This window comes from Pocillopora damicornis, chromosome 8 (assembly GCF_964200805.1).
Source record: "Pocillopora damicornis chromosome 8, jaPocDami1.2, whole genome shotgun sequence".
Taxonomy (NCBI): Eukaryota; Metazoa; Cnidaria; class Anthozoa; order Scleractinia; family Pocilloporidae; genus Pocillopora; species Pocillopora damicornis.
The window spans coordinates 15,121,565-15,137,160 of record NC_142677.1 but is presented as its reverse complement, the minus strand read 5'-3'; the positions used below and the strand labels follow the sequence as shown (position 1 = coordinate 15,137,160).

The window sequence follows — 15,596 nt, the reverse complement described above, 5'->3', positions numbered from 1 at the left end:
ATGCGTGTGCCTGTTTACTCGACTTGTGCCAGTGCTAAATGATACTCACAGGTTAGTATGAATCATATTTCAGTTGCCTCACGTTTTCCTTGTGCCAAAAAAAGCGAGGAAAAAGCGCGATGGTTTTATAAGTGGTTTCACATCATGGAGTGTAATCCAGCTGTCAATGAAACTCTCTTGACTTATCCAAGCTCCAGATAATAAAATTTCCCGGGAAGAATCGGTCACATTTACTGACTTCTACGTTTTGCCGACGGAAAATATCGGCAAACAACAGTAGCCACCATAGTTCTACTTCGCAGGTTTCGTTGGTTTTTGGGCAAGAAGTGATTGGTAGCGGCCCAGGCAAATTGGAAAACAAATCTTGGGGAGTCGCGAGGAATCCCGGTGTCGGTGATTAACTCGTTTGTTTGCGAATCAGATAAGTTGTACCTCTGTTTTATTTATTTCAGAATTATAGCATACATGTTTGAAACACAATTTATATGTTACCCTATGCCTTTTTTGTCAAACAATCAGTATGTATACACATTTGAATCCAATAAATCTACAAAACAGGACAATGAATATTTTTATTTCATTATCAATTCATTTATTTTTACCAATCACCACTATTCGCCACTATTCGTCACTGTTCGCGACTTTTCGCATTATTCGGTCGCTATTCGGGTTTTCTCAGTAGCCAACAGAAGTTCGTTTGAGAGAGATAACGATGTGTTTGTTTTCGGATTATACATTTTTACCCCCAAAGAATTTACCAATATGGGTCAATAGAATTTCTTAATTTCTGAGCAGAGCCTTCGTCCTTTGTACGAGAGAAATTTTTTCTCTTTGAAAGGGGCTTTTTGTGATCAAGAAGGACAGGTTTTTAACTCAAACACGGAATTTCTAAACATGGATGGTACGTGTCATTTGAAATTTTAAATATTTAACTAGCTGTAGCTTAAAACCGTTGTCAAACAAATGTATCCATAAATCAGAAAACATTTTAAACGAGGGTCAAGATTAGAACCAAAAAACTCCTGTTACAGAATGTTTAGTTTGTTGAGTTTGTGTTTGTTTTCTATAGCGAGATCTATGTTAAGAATATGTAGTGTGTTCGTTTCTGTTCCCATGACATTCCACTCCTTCATACTAAGTGCGTCGTCGCTTTCGTTTAGCCTTCTGCTTGCCAGGTGATGATTTGTAGACACACGTCCATTACAAACTGCTGTCTTCACAGCGCAGAGGCGATTTTCCAGGTAAATGTTCTCCATCAAAGCATGAAGTATATTATCACCTTCCTGAAGTGACTGCCTGTTTAAAGACTCGATAGGATTGGTAGTGCTTGGTCCCTGTTCCCAATCCTTGTCGTCCATTTCCTTAAAAGCCCTTGTAAACATGGTCAGGTGATTTACACGGAACCACCATTTACTCCAATGCTCTAGCTTCGTCCAGTCTTTGTTGTGGATGGTGTCAAATTCCGAGACCAACAAATTGCCTTCCTTCTTGTAATTGTCTGGTGCCAGAGAGCGCATCGAAAAGCAACAAAACATTTCTTTTTCGCACTCGTCTTCGATTTTGCTTGCTAGGGCTTTTAATATGCGAACTAGTGTCATTCATGCAAACAAGCCTGCAGGCTCTTTTAACTGATCGCTGCCAGTGAACCTTGCATCTCCTGATCACTTTCCGGGAAAGGTCTTCACCCAGACACTGTTGAATTCCTTTGTATCGTCCATCATCAAAGTCAACCAAGATAGATTTCAAATTCTTGCCATTTGCGAAGCGGGCATGATCAAACGTTACTTTTTTTAAAATCGTGGCGATGGACTTAGAGTAACTCTCACTGTCTTGCCTACTACATATAACTCTTGCTACCGCATTATACACGCACGTTTCGTCGTTAAAAGAAACAACGTTTAGGAGGTATGGGAAGAAGTCATTACCAGTAGAAGTAACGTCCATGAATAAATCCTCTGTTGCACTCAACAGTGCAGATTGAAATGGAGCCATGAAGAAGGCATACTTTCTGCAAGAAGTAAAGAGGTACTCGCTCCCTTTCATCTGATATCGACCCATCATCTGGTTGACTTATTCAATCACCATACAACTGGTTGCTTTTCACTTTTTCCGAATTTTATCGAATCGGAGCACCTCGTCGAGTGGGCGTAGCTCTCTGTAAACAGACGTCCATTTGCCAAGGGCTATCTTCCTCTCTTTTTAAACGCAGTCGGCATTTGCTGCAGGCGAACTAGCTTCGGCTGGGACGTAACCAATTCCAAGGCCCTTCACACTGTCTTTTGTTTCTTTTTAGCTGTCATCGGAAACAACTCTTTGGATGTCTTTCACTCTGCTTGATATGCTGTGTGGAGCTGGTTTGTTGTGATTGTGTCGAGTTCCCGGTACAAGACCAAGCATCGCCTTCCATCGTCATTGCAGGGCCATATGTAGACCGTATGCAAACTACATGGTGCAGATGAAAGAAGAGATTAATTTTCCCAGTGACGTAAGCATCGATTTATCTTTTGTCTTTTAGAGACCAGATACTCACAGTCAGGGCCAGCACAAGTTTTCACGCCTTCACAAGGCCCCCATCTCACATACAAGGATGTCTTCTTACCTTCTACAGTTATGTTGTTCTTCATTGTTTGTAAATGCTAGGTGTCCTGTGCACTAGGCCCAGTCTGCGCCGAGGTGTTGTCATTCGACACTAGGTCAAACCTCGGCATACATGTGCTTTTATCGCTTGTTATTTTCGCCTTTATTTCTCGGATAAGGATCGTTTAACTAGTCTCACATCGAAGGAATAGAACATTACGGAAGCATTACGGATATTTCAGCAGTTTTCAAGGTTACGGATAGAGACACTTGCTTGTTTGTAAGGATTTCTTGTACAGTATTGTATTCGAACGGTGTGCTGAGCGTAGTTGATCGGATCGAATAAAACGTGGAATTGACATCGAATTGACGGCTGTTACAGTTTGACCTACAAACGAATCACATGGAAGGAGACAAGGAAGAAGATTTACAAGGGAAAACGGAGTTCCCTGATGAAGAGAAGCTTTGCACTTGGCGCGAAGTCGATATGGATCTCGATACAATCTGCTCGTCACCTCGTGCGATATCGCCGCTGACCGGTTTATTGGCTCAAGAAACTCACATGGATGTGCGAAAACGGATTCCCACAGAAAAGGGTAGGCAATTTGAGATTCAAAGGTTGAAGGAAAATCGGAAAACTGCACTTGCTAATTTAACTAAGCAGATTAACTTAGTCTCACCTTTGTTAACGGATTTTGAGAACGAAAAACAAGTGCGTACGGAAGTTGTTCATTTAGATCAGCTATTTGTTAAAGTGCAAGAAGCACATGACGCATATCTCAAGGCCTTAGATGATGATGATGAAATTAAATTAGCTCTTGAATGGTTTGGCACTCGTGATAAGGATGTGCTCCAGCTAAAGCAAAGGATTATTGGCTTTTTGGATGATGTAGATAAGCTACGTGGCGGTTTGCGTGATACACACTCAGTGAAATCTAAGTCATCTCGTCGCTCAAGGCACTCCCTTTCCTCAGCAACATCTGCTAGGTTAAAGTTAATTGAAGCGAAAGCTAAAGCTGCAGCGTTAGAGGTTAAGGCATCATTTCTAAAAGAGAAACAAGCATTAAAAATGGCTACTGAAGAGCTTGAACTTAGGCAGCAAATCGCAGAGGCAAAGGCAGAAGAAAAAACTTATGAGAAATTCGAGAAGGAACAAAATATTGACGGAATGAATGAAAACTTGGAAGATGTTGAGGTTAAACCCACTTCTACTACCATCTCACCTGGGGTACAATCTAACGATCAGGCTACACTAAGGGTGCCTTCTGTGAAGTTCCAAAGTTCAGCTATTGTTGGTTCAACGACCACTCCTGTAACCACCCCAGCTTTAGTCAGTGCTGCTTGTATGAACCCAACTGCCCGACCCTTTGTTCCAAAGAGTGTTCCCATTAAGGAAGAAGAGTATAAGGACAAGTACGAAACCCCCACTGATTATAAGCCACCACATGTTAAAAGGGAATGTACGTGCAGTTTCGGAAAGGATTCAAGCTCTGTGGACGGTACAGGGTTAGATCAAAACTATCTTGACATTCAAAGGAAGCAGGCTGAACTTTCAGAAATGATTGTTACCCAACAGGCTAGGAGTCTCCTACCTAGTCACAAGCCACCTACGTTTTCGGGAGATGTTATGTCATACCCAGCATTCATAACAGCCTTTGAAACTCTCATAGAATCTAAGGTAGATGATTCTAATGAGCGCTTGTACTACTTGGATCAATACACTAGTGGAAAGGCCAAGGAACTGATAAAGGGTTGTTTACAAATGAAAGGCGAAGATTCGTACAAGGAGGCTAGACGGCTTTTGAAGAAACATTTTGGTGACCCATACAAAATTGCAAGTGCATACATCGCCAAGCTGTCGAGCTGGCCCGCTGTTAAGCCTAACGACGGAACAGGGTTACAAGAATTTTCTATTGTCCTTGAGCAAGCAAGGAACGCCATGACAGGCATGCAATACATGAACGACTTGAACACGGCCAATGTTATGCGCCAGTTATGGGAAAGGCTGCCGCGATATCTACGTAGTAAGTGGACTGAAAGAGTTAGCAGGATTAGGAGTGTCAAGGGACAGACAGCTAGCTTTAATGACTTTTGCCAATTTGTATCAGAGCAAGCCGATTTAGCGACAGACCCAATCTATTCCGAGGAAGGCATAAGTAAACCGATGAACGCAGTTGTCAAGTACCATAAACAGAACGAACGCAAACCCAAGAGAGGAAGGGGTACCAACTTTGCAACAGGCTTGGCAGGAAAGAATGCAGGTGGAGGAAATTCTCACCCCATCAGCTGTACATTGTGCTCTAAGGCGCATCATCTGGACGAATGTGCTGAGTTTCTTAAAAAACCGCTAGTGGAGCGGAGAAGCTTTATCAAACAGAAAGGCTTATGCTTCGGTTGCTATAGTTGTGAACACATTGCTAAGCTTTGCAAAAGTAAAAGAACCTGTCAGATCTGCAATAAGAAACACCCAACGTCACTCCATGATTACAGTTGGAAATCAGAAGAGGCGAAAATGGAAAGTGGAAACGGCCAACATGAGAAATCGGAAGCCAGTAAAAAGAAAACGGAAGAGCGAGTCGTTAACGTGCGTACGGCAATTTGCAATGTGACAGATGCCGGTGATGTACCAGTTGCTATGGGTATTATCCCAGTATGGTTGTACCACAAGGACAATCCAAACAATAAGATATGTGTTTACGCCCTCCTTGATAATGCCAGTGGTGGAACATTCATTAAGGAAGACTCGTTAAGAAGGCTTGGTGTTAAAGGAAGTGAAACCAAACTTTTGCTCACTACTATGCATGGTACCCAAGAAGTCGATACTAAAGCGGTAGATGGGCTAATGGCTTCCCACTTTCAAGAAAACGACGTTATCGTACCCCTACCGAGAACCTACGTCAGACAACGGATTCCAGCAGATCGTGATGAGATTCCTCGTCCCGAAGAGCTGCAAGGATGGTCACATTTGCAGATGGTTAGGAAACACGTACCTCCTTACATGGAAGACGTAGAAATAGGACTCCTGATCGGACTAAATTGCCCTAGTGCAGTGCGACCAAGAGACATTGTTTGCGGGAATGAGAATGAACCCTATGCAGTAAGATCACTACTAGGATGGCACGTAAACGGTCCTGTTAACCAAAAGAGCAGTAAACAAGTACATTGTAACCGTATTCAGATTCTTAAGAGCAACACAGAGGATAACGTGAATGGGTACATCATTGCTAAGACAGAGATTAAGGAGCGGCTAACCCCTCAAGTGGTTTCCCGAATGTTTGAGGTGGACTTTGCTGAAAGGGAGCACGGAGTCGCATTATCAAGAGAAGACCGTCAGTTCCTGAAGATTGTAGAAGATGGAATCCATCATAGAGATGACATGCATTACGAGATGCCTCTGCCCTTTAGAGAAAAGAATGTACAGCTACCCAATAACCGTCCTCAAGCAGAGCAACGCCTGCACGGCCTTAAGAAGAGACTCCAAGGCGACGCAAGGTATCGTGCTGACTACGTCAGATTCATGACTGAAATCATAGAGAAGGGATATGCTCGAAAGGTCAAGGTTGAAGAGCTACCCCATCAAGAAGGAAAGGCCTGGTACTTACCTCATCACGGGGTTTACCACCCCAAAAAACCAGGCAGCATACGCGTAGTATTTGACTGTTCAGCTCGTTACCAGGGTGAATCGCTGAATGGCCACCTATTGCAAGGGCCCGATCTAACAAACAAGCTCACTGGGGTGCTCACAAGATTCAGAGAGGAGAAGGTAGCCTTCATGGCTGACATAGAGAAAATGTTTTTCCAAGTCAAGGTTCCAAGGGAAGATCAGAACTTCCTTCGCTTCTTATGGTGGCCAAATGGAGATTTAACCCAAGAGCCTCAAGAGTACCGCATGACAGTGCACCTCTTTGGAGCTGGTTCATCTCCAGGGTGTTCTAACTTCGCCTTGAAACGTACAGCCGAAGACGGTGAAAGAGAGTTTGGTGCAAAAGCTGCCGAAACATTAAGGAAGAACTTTTACGTCGATGATGCTCTGAGTTCGGTACCGACAGAGAAGGACGCTGTAGAACTAGTACAAGCTGTTAAAGAGAAGTGTGCAAAGGGAGGGTTCAAACTAACAAAATTTGTCAGCAACAGTAGAAAGGTGATGATGTCAGTACCTGCTGAAGACAGAGCTAAGGAGATCAAGGGCCTAGACCTAGGTAGTGACAAGTTACCAATAGAGAGAGCTTTGGGCGTAGAATGGTGCATTGAATCGGATGCATTCAAATTCAGAATAGAGTCGAAGGACAAGCCGTGCACCCGTAGGGGTATACTGGCAACTATAAGCTCGATCTTTGATCCTCTAGGGCTGATTGCGCCCGTCGTCCTTGTTGGAAAGCAGATACTTCAAGAGATCTGTCACGGAAAAGACTGGGACGAGTCAATCGAGGGAGAAGTTCTTGCCAAATGGGGAAGATGGAGAAGTCAGTTACCGCTATTAGAGCAGCTGAACATCCCAAGAAACTTTCAGCCTCCTGATTTTGGAAGCATTGCCACTGCTCAGCTACATAATATGTCAGATGCGTCTCAAGTCGGGTACGGACAATGTTCTTATCTCAGACTGGTTGATGAAAACGGAAGAATACATTGTTCTCTTGTTATGGGGAAAGCTCGTGTTGCACCGTTGAAGACAGTCACTATTCCAAGACTTGAACTAACTGCCGCTACCGTTTCAGTAAGGGTTGCAAGCATGCTAAAGGAAGAATTAGACTATGGCGGACTCCAAGACTTCTACTGGACCGATAGTAAGGTTGTCCTCGGGTTCATCAACAATGAATCTCGAAGATTCCAAGTGTATGTTGCAAATAGAGTGCAATTCATCCGTGACCACACTTCACCAGACCAGTGGCGCTACGTGGAGTCTGGATCCAACCCAGCAGATGAAGCATCGAGGGGGATGAACGCTAAGGAGTTTATGCAAAGGTCGCAGTGGATTAAGGGCCCAGACTTCTTGTGGCAGACGGAAGATCACTGGCCTCAACAAGACTCATACGAAAAAGAGGTCGACCACAATTCTCCTGACGTTAAAGGGGTTACCGCTAACGCGACAGTGATTGAAGAACATGAAAACATGTTAAGCAGATTCAAAGGATTCTCCAAGTGGCAAGTCCTAAAGGGCGCAGTTGCGCTTTGTATGGAATACAAACGACGTCTCAAGATGAGAGCCAGTAAAACAGACAAGAGACCTGTAACTGTTGACGGTCCTCAAGTTAATGGACGAAGCCGTGAATGTGAAGGTTGCCCGGCTACTTCCTTTATGGTCAGAGACCTTGAACAAGCAGAAACAGAAATTCTCAAGCTGGTGCAAGCGAATTATTTCGGTAAAGAAATCAAGATTCTGAAAGATTTCCAAACCCAGACCGGAAGTGCGCCTAAAGATCGTCATCATGATAAGGAAAGGAAAGCAGTTCTGAAGAAAAGTAGCAGCCTTAACGCCCTTGACCCATACCTGGATGCCAGCGGAATGTTGAGAGTCGGAGGACGGATAAAGAAGGCTAACCTCTCAGACAGTCTTAAGAACCCTGTCATCTTACCGAAGGCTGGTCATATTACAGAGCTGGTCCTCCGTCACGCCCATGAGAAAACTCACCACAGCGGAAGAGGTCTCACCTTAAACGAACTTCGTTCGAGTGGTTACTGGATTATCAATGGAAATGCTGCGGTCAGACACTTCATATCAAAGTGCGTCACGTGTCGACATCTCCGTGGTACCTTTGGAGAACAGAAAATGGCCAACCTCCCAAGTTCCCGTGTTGAACCTGCGCCACAGTTTTCATACTGTGCAGTGGACTACTTTGGTCCTTGGTATGTCAAAGAGGGCAGGAAACAAGTTAAAAGGTACGGAGCCCTATTTACTTGTTTGGCCAGTCGTGCGGTACATATCGAAGTAGCCCACTCCATGGAAACAGATTCATTCTTACAAGCATTACGGCGCTTTACCTGTCGTAGAGGACCCATAAGAGAACTTCGCAGTGACCAAGGGACTAATTTTGTTGGGGCCGAAAACGAGTTAAAGGCAGCACTTCGAGAAATGGATGATGAGAAAATCAAGGCAGAGTTGCTTAAGGAGAACATTGATTGGATCAGAAATCCTGCTACTGCAAGTAATTTCGGAGGCGTTTGGGAACGACAAATTCGGTCCGTGCGGAACATCATGGCAGCACTTATGAAACAGCATGGTCACAGCTTAAACGACGAATCGTTGCGAACTTTGTTATGTGAAGCTGAAGCTGTTGTTAACAGTCGTCCTCTGACTACCGAGACCTTAAGTGATCCGCTCTCACCGTTGCCACTATCGCCAAGTACCCTTCTCACTGGTAAAACCAAGCTCATTCTCCCCCCTCCAGGAAAGTTTCAACGAGAAGATACTTACTGCAAACGTCGCTGGAGGCGCGTACAGCATATTGCTAACGAATTCTGGAATAGATGGAGTAAAGAATATCTTCAGATCCTACAGTTGAGACAAAAGTGGACACACAAGAGAAGAAACTTCACGGAAGGCGACATTGTTCTATTAAAGGACAACAATTCCTGTAGGAATAAGTGGCCTATGGCTAAAGTGCTTACCACACGTCGTGATGATGAAGGCCAAGTCAGATCGGTGACTGTTCAAACCGGAACTGGATCAGTATTGGATCGACCAGTCAATAAACTTGTGCTGTTGCTAGAGTCACCTAAGGATAGACCGGGAATCCCCGACGAGGAGCCTGAGGAACTGTGATGTTACAGAAACAGGATATTTAGAACGCTTAGCAATTCTAGTATTCTAAACGAGTTAGAGTAAGATTTGTTTTGGTTAAAATGACAAACATTTTAGGGGAGCCATGTAAATGCTAGGTGTCCTGTGCACTAGGCCCAGTCTGCGCCGAGGTGTTGTCATTCGACACTAGGTCAAACCTCGGCATACATGTGTTTTTATCGCTTGTTATTTTCGCCTTTATTTCTCGGATAAGGATCGTTTAACTAGTCTCACATCGAAGGAATAGAACATTACGGAAGCATTACGGATATTTCAGCAGTTTTCAAGGTTACGGATAGAGACACTTGCTTGTTTGTAAGGATTTCTTGTACAGTATTGTATTCGAACGGTGTGCTGAGCGTAGTTGATCGGATCGAATAAAACGTGGAATTGACATCGAATTGACGGCTGTTACATTGTTTGCGAGCCTCTTATTGGCAGTTGGTTGTCATCCCAGATAAAATGTGGCCGAGTATTGGCTTCAAAAGGCAACCTGCGCCAATCTCTTAAGGTGGCCAATGGTTTCTGTGAGGACTGTAGGTCAGTCTCGAATCCGGGAAATTCGTATTGATCTTTGTCTGTCAGCTTGTGCCAAGTATCAGAATGCTTCAAAACTTCCTTTAACTTTGGTAGGTGATGGTGTCCACGTCCACTCCTTTTCTTGTAAGTTTGGGTTGTCCAATACACCCAAACTGAGTCCGATGGACCAAGGTCATGAACAACCAGACTCGCCGGAAGTCAGTTCGCGAGAGACTTAGTAAATATACAACAAAGTATAGAGTTGCGGACTGGGTGGAAATACATGTCGGCAAACGGCCGGACTCCATCAAATCCGATGGAGACGGGTTGCCGTGGCAAGAGTATATCGAACTCGCCGGTGTTAGTTCGCTAGATACTTAGAAAACATACAGCAAAGTAGAGTATAGTGAAAGGGATGGAAAATGTCGGCAATTGGCCTCCTTCGGATCCGATGGAGACGGGTTGCCCTGGCAGCATCTGCGCACTTTAATAATTTACCTGAACTTAAACTTTCACCAAATATCTCCGCCGATGAAATACGTCACAAATAAACTCCCAATCAACGAGTCAAGGTCTAAAGCCTTAACGATCACCGGAAAGCGCCTGGCGTCTAAGATCAATAATGAACTTGTTGTCACAGTTGAGGACAATAGGCTCGTAAATGGAAAAAGTCCAACACTTTTAGGTTTAACAATCGATAGTTCACTCTCATTTGATTGTCATGTTGAAAATCTTTGCAATAAGCTTGCCTCGCGCATAGGTCTTTTGAGTATAATCAGGCCCTTTCTGTCACTTGAACAGCGACTGTTGCTCAACAATGTCATTATTCGCCTAGTAATGAGCTATGCTGACGTCATTTGGTCATCATGTGACAAGGAACCACTTTACAGAGTCTTGAAATTACAGAAACGTGCATCTAGAATCATTTCATATTCCGACCATCTAACACCCTCTCTGACACTTTCTATAAGCTGGGATGGATACCTTTCTATGAAAAGTAAAATTAACAAATGTGTTATTTTTTAGAAGCGCGTAAATGGCTCTCTTCCGAACTATCTCAATGAACACTTGACGATTAACAATACACAACATAACAGAAGCACGCGGTATGCTAGCTATAATTCTATTTGTCCTTATTATGAGCGTGACACTGAAGGAGGCCGTTCTTTTGCTGTATCAGCAACAAGACTTTGGAATGATGTGCCGCTAAATATCAGAAAGATAGACACTTAGATAATATTATGGCAACGTCGAGGATGTGGAGGGGTTGTAAAAAGAACGACTTTTTCATGTTTAACGCGCTTGTTTCGCCTCATGGCGTTAAGAACGAGGTATATTTCATTGAAGCGCGCTTGTTTCGCCTCATGACTCAAAGAACGACGTAAATTTCATGTGTAGCGGCGTTTGGCTTAAAGAACGACGAATGTTACATGTGTAGCGCGCTTGTTTCGCCTCATGGCTCTAAGAACGATTTATATTTCTTTGTAGGGCGCTTTTTCCCCCCTCGTGGCTTAAAGAACGACGTATATTTCATGTGTAGCGTTTGCCTCGCTTCATGGCTTAAAGAACGACGAATGTTACATGTGTAATGCGCTTGTTTTGCCTCATGGCTTAAGACGACGTATATTCCATTGTAGCGCGCTTGATTCGCCTCATGGCCTTAAGAACGACGTATATTTCATTGTAGCGCGCTTGTTTCGCCTCATGGCTCTAAGAACGACCAATGTTACATATGTAGCGCGCTTGTTTCCCCTTATGGCTCTAAGAACGACCAATGTTACATATGTAGCGCGCTTGTTTCCCCTTATGGCTCTAAGAACGACCAATGTTACATATGTAGCGCGCTTTTTTCGCGTCATGGCTTTAAGAATGTCGTACATTTTAAGTGTGGCGCGCTTGTCTCGCCTCATGGATGAGAGATATTTTTGCAAACTGACCTCGGGGGAGTTCGATCGACTCGTGCCAGGACGAACTGTCTCCATCGAATCCAATCGAGTCTGTTTGCCAATATCTTCAATCCCCCTCGCTCATGTTAACCTCTTACTTCCGGTACCACCAGTCAAGCGCCATACGGCCATTTCCGGTTCCGGTCGCAATAGGACTCAATCCGCCTGCTGGTGAAGGTAACCCGACTCAGGTCAGGTGTATTGGACATGTGTGAGTAAGTTTTGGCGGCTTTCTCTTTTCTTTCCTCGTTAAAAGGATCGACCGCAGAATCGAGAACAAGGTCGTTGCGCGGACGGCGCAAAAATTCCTTACCTTTCTCGGAAACTTTATATTGTCTCCACACCCTGTTAAACGAGTCGCATCTAGTTATGTTGAAGTTGATGTCAACATACTCTAGATTTACTGACTTTCGTAACACTTTTGACCACCAATCATCAGAACATTTTAGCCTCATTAGCTCCGAACCGGTAGAATAGGTACGAGACTTTTCTAGAAGCGTCTGCATTTCTGGTGTCGAGAATTTATCTCTCTTACTTCCTTTAATCATACGATTAACTCTTCCTCTCTCGCACCATTCTGATATTTTATCAGTTTTCCAAAGTAACTCGCATCAATTAAAACCGTAAGTCTGTCAAGTTTTCTAATTTGTACAAGGTTTATCAAAGCACCACTATGAAAAGTTTGAGTCATTCAAGCTTTCATTATACATTTAAAGTTTAAGAGATTCCACTGTTTTCAATTACAACTAGTTTTTCCATGTGTTCGCTGGAAGTGTCCTTTCAGTTTTATAAAAGACTTTTTTTGTTGTTTGTATTTCTCTAGTTAAGTTTAGTTATTTACATCTCCTAGAATCATGATGTGTCAGTCTTAGCGTGCTATTCCTCGAAAGTTGAAAAAGGTCGGACAGTGTAAAATTATTTAGTTGGTAAAAAATATTGGATGTACGTTGAATTATTTGGGTTCTGCCTTTCAGATGGCTGAAATCCATGATGCCATGGAGTTGCTCCGTATTGAAGTAGAGAGAGGGAAGAAGACCCAAGAGACGAAGATAGAGAGAGGCGGAGAAGAGAAAGGGAGAGAAGCAGACAGGAGGACAGAGACAGGTTAAGGCAAGAGAGAAGGGTCGAGGAGGAACGAGGAGGCGAGCGTGGCCTAGTGGTTAGGGCGCTGCACTTGTAAGCCGGAGGTCCCGGGTTCAAGTCCTCCTCCCTGCCACTATGTTGATTTGTCTTCGGTAGCCCCGAATTCAACTCCTGCACGCTTTGTAAATAGCCAACTGGTCTGCCTCCTACCAGTTGGGGTTTTAAACGAGTTTCTGTTCATTTACGATATTTGTTTCCTCATTTACAGTGTCCCCAATTAGCACAGCAGTGCTAAATACGCTGACACTTAAATAAAGTTATTATTATTATTATTATTATTATTATTATTATTATTAACGGCGCGAGAGAGAACTGTCCAACCGCGTCAACCCTTACGGCAACCTCCACGTCAACCTCCACGTCGTCCCAATAAGTAATCTAAACTGCTTCCTACTGTTGGATACATTTTTAACCGTTTAATTTTGTTTTCTCAAGTCTTATTCGCGTATTTTTCAAACTTAAAATACATGATATAGCATGGCGCATTAACATACGAAACATCCCTTCGAGTGTTGAATATGTCTCGGAGTGCGAGCAGTGATCGAGAGAAATATTGTTTTTCCCTAAATTAAAATTAATTACACGCAAACGGACAAACAGAAAGGAAACGTAAAGCCCGGCGCACACTAGAGCTATCAGCTGAGCTGAGCGTCACTCGTGGCTGTTGGCGTAAGCTGTTTCCTCAAGTGTGCGGTGTCATGTTCTGCGATTTTTGTCACGCGTGCCATGAGCTCAGAATATTCAACATGTTGAATAATTTCGTGCACGAGTGAACATTGACTCACAGTGTGCGCGCGTTTTGAGCTATCAGCTCAGGAATCAATGCGAACGCGCATGCGTCCTTGCCAGGACGGGGATATCAACGCTAAAATTTCTTCAAATGAAGTTCTGTCTAGTCGGTGATATTGTCTGAATTTTTCTGGATCTTCATAATTCAATTCGCGAACAATATTTGCACATGCCCCTTGGGTTTGGCGGCGTGAAACCCAAGATTTTACCCACGTCTTTCGGTTAGCTGCTCTCAAGCGTCTTCGTCTTCGTCGCAGCATTAAAAGGGAAAGCAAAACCTCTTCATCCTCCGAAGAGCTTGAATCTATATTTTCACCGACATCTGCCATCTTGACTTCAATAAAACATGGCAAGGACGCATGCGCGTTCGCATTGATTCCTGAGCTGATAGCTCAAAACGCGCGCACACTGTGAGTCAATGTTCACTCGTGCACGAAATTATTCAACATGTTGAATATTCTGAGCTCATGGCACGCGTGACAAATATCGCAGAACATGACACCGCACACTTGAGGAAACAGCTTACGCCAACAGCCACGAGTGACGCTCAGCTCAGCTGATAGCTCTAGTGTGCGCCGGGCTTAAAGGTAACACCGAACCATTTCATTTGCGTACGAATTACTTTGTAACCATAGCGTTGGCATTCACATGTAAAAATAACATGTTACACATGTCACATTTTTGCGGGAGGTCTTCCAGTAATTCACTCCTATTTGTTTAATGAAAAGGACATGGCCGCATGGAGATACAAGTGACCCTCTCTTAATGAAATGGCAATCCACTTTAATTTCTTTGCTAAAGACACAACTGTTATTCAATCGTAGAGACTATGTAATTTTCATGATTTCGCGCGAAGGGTCACGTGGTTTTTACAGCTATTGTTATAACAAAAGTCTTTATTTCCTTGCAGAGAAATGTTACAACTGTGGAGCCGTAGGCCATATTCGGGCTCAATGCCGAAGACCCAGGCGTCGAGATAGAAAAGAATACAAAAGGGACAGTGACGTGGGTGGTATTCATTACCACTTTCACGGCACTGTCCAAAATCTTAAAACTTCTTAATAAAGAGTGTTTTAAATGTGAAATGTCGGATAGTGCATCATTTCTAAATTCACATGGCAAGGGATAATGTGGGTAATGACTGGTCTTGAAATTGCTAACTGGAACGATAACACATCCTAACACATCCACACATACACACCCACGCTCACACAAAAAAAAGCAAGACAAGACATTCGAATTCAAACTAGACTGTGATAAATTTCTTAGTTTATCGTAGGAGCACATATACCACTCTACAGTGATAAAATTGTTATAAACGCTATGCCCGTAGAAGCTATCCATACCTTGTCACTTTTCAGGCTTGACTAAAAATTTGTCGCACCACTTACTAAAGTGGCCTTGCTAAAACATAATAGAAAAAAAGAGTAAACACTCCCGCTACTTACATACTGTAAAATTGTACTCCTGTTAATAAACTAACGGCGTAATTTCTTCCAGTCGGTGATGTTTTTATGTAAGATTTTACGGATTTTAAAATCCGGTCGGTGATACATGTAATGCAAATTTTACGGCAGTAATATAATTTAATTATACATTAATTTATCATAATTAATCTACCGACGCAGATAGTGGTGTAAAATCTTGCAGTATATAAACTGTTAATCACACATTACACCGTTATATATATATTCCCAAATGCAGATTGCATGTAGACACAGAAGGTAGACTTAGTTCAAGAACAATTTCCTTTTGTCCAAATTGATCTCACACCTGACAATTAACATCTTATAACTTCTTTATCAACTTGCTGAGGTCATATTCCATGGTGATGGAACCTTTGG

At 43.2% G+C, this 15,596-nt stretch overlaps 1 long non-coding RNA gene across 7 annotated transcripts; it reads left to right on the top strand.

Moving 5' to 3' along the window:
* Window positions 1-1,200: 1,200 nt before the first annotated feature.
* On the top strand, window positions 1,201-14,837 carry LOC149041586 (uncharacterized). 7 transcript variants are annotated; one of them, XR_016189267.1, is made up of 4 exons: window positions 1,204-1,241; window positions 1,972-2,025; window positions 2,294-2,485; window positions 12,795-12,961. It is a non-coding gene; the product is annotated as an uncharacterized LOC149041586 (long non-coding RNA). The 7 variants fall into 7 exon arrangements; XR_016189268.1 differs by lacking the exon at window positions 1,972-2,025 and having other exon boundaries at window positions 1,201-1,241; XR_016189270.1 differs by lacking the exon at window positions 12,795-12,961 and adding an exon at window positions 14,663-14,837 and having other exon boundaries at window positions 1,210-2,025.
* The last annotated feature ends 759 nt before the right edge of the window (window positions 14,838-15,596 follow it).